General features: G+C 45.9%; 1 pseudogene; it reads left to right on the top strand.

The window, feature by feature from the left end:
• Nucleotides 1-697: 697 nt before the first annotated feature.
• On the top strand, nt 698-815 carry LOC124720565 (annotated as a pseudogene).
• The last annotated feature ends 4,125 nt before the right edge of the window (nt 816-4,940 follow it).

The raw sequence follows: 4,940 nt of genomic DNA, 5'->3' as shown, positions 1-4,940 counted from the left end.
TTCACCTGCCAGAATATACTGCGTTGCCGCCAGAGTGGGGTACGGTGTGTGTATTGATGCGACTCTTTGGCCACCCTTTGCTGTGACGTGTGTATTTTATTTGGTCCGAATTTCTTATCGTACACTCCTCCAGTGACGAATTACCTGTCACCCCATTTTCAGTAAAATGACCTTTCCATTGTGGGTCTTGCATTTTTCTTCCGGTACTGTATAACTCGAAACATAATTAAACTTGCCCGCCTAGCTAGCAGCGCGGTCTAACGCGCCTGTGGATGGTTTTTAGGCGGTTTTCCATCTGCCTCTGCGAATGCCCGGCTGGTTCCCCTTATTCTGCCTCAGTTACACTGTGTCGGCGATTGCTGTGCAAGCGCTATCTCCATGTATGCATACACCATAATTAGTCTACCACGCAAACACTTGAGGTTACACTCGTCTAGTTTGAGACTTTCCCCGGGGGGGGGGGGGGTGGGGGGTGGGAGGGGGTGTCTACTGGGTGCCGAACCGCACAATAACATAACCCCGGGTTCAGGGTGGGGTGGCGGTGGGGTGGGTAGACTCCTATGGCCTGTTGTGGGGTTCTGAACCACTGAGGGCTACGGCGGGACGAAGCCTCTCTCTCGTTTCTAGATCCCCAGTTTAATACGCAGCATACACAATAATAAAACAAACAAAATGTTTCGAAGCTGTACAGTAACTGGGCAACGGCCTTGCCGCAGTGGATACACCGGTTCCCGTCAGATCACCGAAGTTAAGCGCTGTCGGGCGTGGCCGGCACTTGGATGGGTGACCGTCCGGGTCGCCATGCGCTGTTGCCATTTTTCGTGGCGCACTCAGCCTCGTGATGTCAGTTGAGGAGCTACTCGACCGAATAGTAGCGGCTCCGATCAAAGAAAACCATCGTAACGACCAGGAGAGCGGTGTGCTGACCCCACACCCCTCCTATCAGCATCAGTGAGGGTGACACGGCGGTCGGATGGTCCCTATGGACCGCTTGTGGCCCGAAGACAGAGTGAAGACAGACTGAAAAATAAATCACAACACCAAGAAGGAGCTGTACGACATTAACTAAAGTTGGTAGGTGTGCTTGTAAGTCTGAGAAATGATGTCTGTTCAGACTTCGCAGAATAGTCGCCCTAGTAGCGCCACTCTGAGGATGCGAATCAGGTTTGCTTTAAACACACGCCGTAACAGTCGTCAGCGTTAGTTACCTCTGAGACTGGACGTGGCGAGTTGATGTCAGTCAAAGACGACATTATCAACAGGTCGCTGAACGAGGTCGTGTAATTGGGCTACAAGAAGCTGGATGTTCCTACTGTCATACTGCACAAAGACCTGGTAGGAAGGTAGCGACTGTGCATGGTTCCTGGGAGCGGTGGTTACGAGAATGTACGGTCGTAAGAAGACCGGGCACCGGAATGCCATGAGCCACTACTGAGATGGAAGACCATCGTGTTCGGCCTATGGCTCTGGTGCACCTTACCACATCTGCAGCAGCAGAAGCAGTTGGCACCACAGTGACATAACTGGCTGTTAAAAATCGGTTACTTCAAGGACAGCTATCAGACAGGCACCCTTTAGCGTCCATTCCACTGGCTACAAACCACAGCCATTGCGGCTTCAGTGTTGTCAAGTGTGAGCTCGTTGGTGGGCAGTTTGGAGCTCTGTTGTGATTTTTGATGAAAGCTGGTTCGGCCTCGGCGCCAATGATGGTGGTGCTGCTTACAAGGTGGCTAGTTGAGAGTCTGTAACCCGTGGTCTAGGGGTAGCGTCTTCGATTCATAATCGTCTTCGGTCCCGGGTTCGATCCCCGCCACTGCCTAAATTTTGATAAATAATCAGCATTGGAGGCCGAAGACTTCCGGCATAAGAAGTCAGCCTCATTCTGCCAACGGCCTTGTCAAAGAGGGCGAAGGAGCGGACAGAGGTTCAGGGCACTCTCTTGTCCTAGGGGTGGGAAATTGCCCCTAAAGGCGGAAGAATCAGCAATGATCAACGACATGAGGGTGCAGAAGGCAATGGAAACCACTGCATTAAAGACACGTAACGTGTATCCACAGGACATGTGGCCTGTAATTGAAGAAGTGTCATGATGATCTCTCCATTGGCAAAAGTTTCCGGAATCTCCGGGAGCGGACTGCCAAGGGGGAGGTTACCATGAGAAATAGATTGAATAATCAACGAAAGAATAACGTTCTACGAGCCGGGGCGTGGAATGTCAGAAGCTTGAACGTGGTAGGGAAACTAGAAAATCTGAAAAGGGAAATGCAAAGGCTCAATCTAGATATAGTAGGGGTCAGTGAAGTGAAGTGGAAGGAAGACAAGGATTTCTGGTCAGATGAGTATCGGGTAATATCAACAGCAGCAGAAAATGGTACAACAGGTGTAGGATTCGTTATGAATAGGAAGGTAGGGCAGAGGGTGTGTTACTGTGAACAGTTCAGTGACCGGGTTGTTCTAATCAGAATCGACAGCAGACCAACACCGACAACGATAGTTCAGGTATACATGCCGACGTCGTAAGCTGAAGATGAACAGATAGAAAAAGTGTTTGAGGATATTGAAAGGGTAATGCAGTATGTAAAGGGGGACGAAAATCTAATAGTCATGGGCGACTGGAATGCAGTTGTAGGGGAAGGAGTAGAAGAAAAGGTTACAGGAGAATATGGGCTTGGGACGAGGAATGAAAGAGGAGAAAGACTAATTGAGTTCTGTAACAAGTTTCAGCTAGTAATAGCGAATATCCTGTTCAAGAATCACAAGAGGAGGAGGTATACTTGGAAAAGGCCGGGAGATACGGGAAGATTTCAATTAGATTACATCATGGTCAGACAGAGATTCCGAAATCAGATACTGGATTGTAAGGCGTACCCAGCAGCAGATATAGACTCAGATCACAATATAGTAGTGATGAAGAGTAAGCTGAAGTGCAAGACATTAGTCAGGAAGAATCAATACGCAAAGAAGTGGGATATGGAAGTACTAAGGAATGACGAGATACGTTTGAAGTTCTCTAACGCTATAGATACAGCAATAAGGAATAGCGCAGTAGGCAGTACAGTTGAAGAGGAATGGACATCTCTAAAAAGGGCCATCACAGAAGTTGGGAAGGAAAACATAGGTACAAAGAAGGTAGCTGCGAAGCAACCATGGGTAACAGAACAAATACTTCAGTTGATTGAAGAAAGGAGAAAGTACAAACATGTTCCGGGAAAATCAGGAATACAGAAATACAAGTCGCTGAGGAATGAAATAAATAGGAAGTGCAGGGAAGCTAAGACGAAATGGCTGCAGGAAAAATGTGAAGACATCGAAAAAGATATGATTGTCGGAAGGACAGACTCAGCATACAGGAAAGTCAAAACAACCTTTGGTGACATTAAAAGCAACGGTTTTAACATTAAGAGTACAACGGGAATTCCACTGTTAAATGCAGAGGAGAGGGCAGATAGGTGGAAAGAATACATTGAAAGCCTCTATGAGGGTGAAGATTTGTCTGATATGATAGAAGAAGAAACAGGAGTCGATTTAGAAGAGATAGGGGATCCAGTATTAGAATCGGAATTTAAAAGAGCTTTGGAGGACTTACGGTCAAATAAGGCAGAAGGGATAGATAACATTCCATCAGAATTTCTAAAATCATTGGGGGAAGTGGCAACAAAACGACTATTCACGTTGGTGTGTAGAATATATGTCTGGCGACATACCATCTGACTTTCGGAAAAGCATCATCCACACAATTCCGAAGACGGCAAGAGCTGACAAGTGCGAGAATTATCGCACAATCAGCTTAACAGCTCATGCATCGAAGCTGGTAACAAGAATAATATACAGAAGAATGGAAAAGAAAATTGAGAATGCGCTAGGTGATGATCAGTTTGGCTTTAGGAAAAGTAAAGGGACGAGAGAGGCAATTCTGACGTTACGGCTAATAATGGAAGCAAGGCTAAAGAAAAATCAAAACACTTTCATAGGATTTGTCGACCTGGAAAAAGCGTTCGACAATATAAAATGGTGCAAGCTGTTCGAGATTCTTGAAAAAGTAGGGGTAAGCTATAGGGAGAGACGGGTCATATACAATATGTACGACAACGAAGAGGGAATAATAAGAGTGGACGATCAAGAACAAAGTGCTCGTATTAAGAAGGGTGTAAGACAAGGCTGTAGCCTTTCGTCCCTACTCTTCAATCTGTACAGCGAGGGAGCAATGATGGAAATAAAAGAAAGGTTCAGGAGTGGAATTAAAATACAATGATACGATTCGCTGATGACATTGCTATCCTGAGTGAAAGTGAAGAAGAATTAAATGATCTGCTGAACGGAATGAACAATCTAATGAGTACACAGTATGGTTTGAGAGTAAATCGGAGAAAGAAGAAGGTAATGAGAAGTAGTAGAAATGAGAACAGCGAGAAACTTAACATCAGGATTGATGGTCACGAAGTCAATGAAGTTGAGGAATTCTGCTACCTAGGCAGTAAAATAACTAATGACGGACGGAGCAAGGAAGACATCAAAAGCAGACACGCTGTGGCAAAAAAGGCATTTCTGGCCAAGAGAAGTCTACTAATATCAAATACCGGCCTTAATTTGAGGATGTACGTCTGGAGTACAGCATTGTATGGTAGTGAAACATGGACTGTGGCAAAACCGGAACAGAAGAGAATCGAAGCATTTGAGATGTGGTTCTATAGACGGATGTTGAAAATTAGGTGGACTGATAAGGTAAGGAATGAGGAGGTTCTACGCAGAATCGGAGAGGAAAGGAATATGTGGAAAACACTGATAAGGAGAAGGGACAGGATGATAGGACATCTGCTAAGATATGAGGGAATGACTTCCATGGTACTAGAGGGAGCTGTAGAGGGCAAAAACTGTAGAGGAAGACAGAGATTGGAATACGTCAAGCAAATAATTGTGGACGTAGGTTGCAAGTGCTACTC

This window comes from Schistocerca piceifrons, chromosome 11 (genome assembly GCF_021461385.2).
Source record: "Schistocerca piceifrons isolate TAMUIC-IGC-003096 chromosome 11, iqSchPice1.1, whole genome shotgun sequence".
NCBI lineage: Eukaryota > Metazoa > Arthropoda > Insecta > Orthoptera > Acrididae > Schistocerca > Schistocerca piceifrons.
Note: the sequence above shows the minus strand (reverse complement) of the source record. Positions and strands in the feature narration are given on the sequence as shown.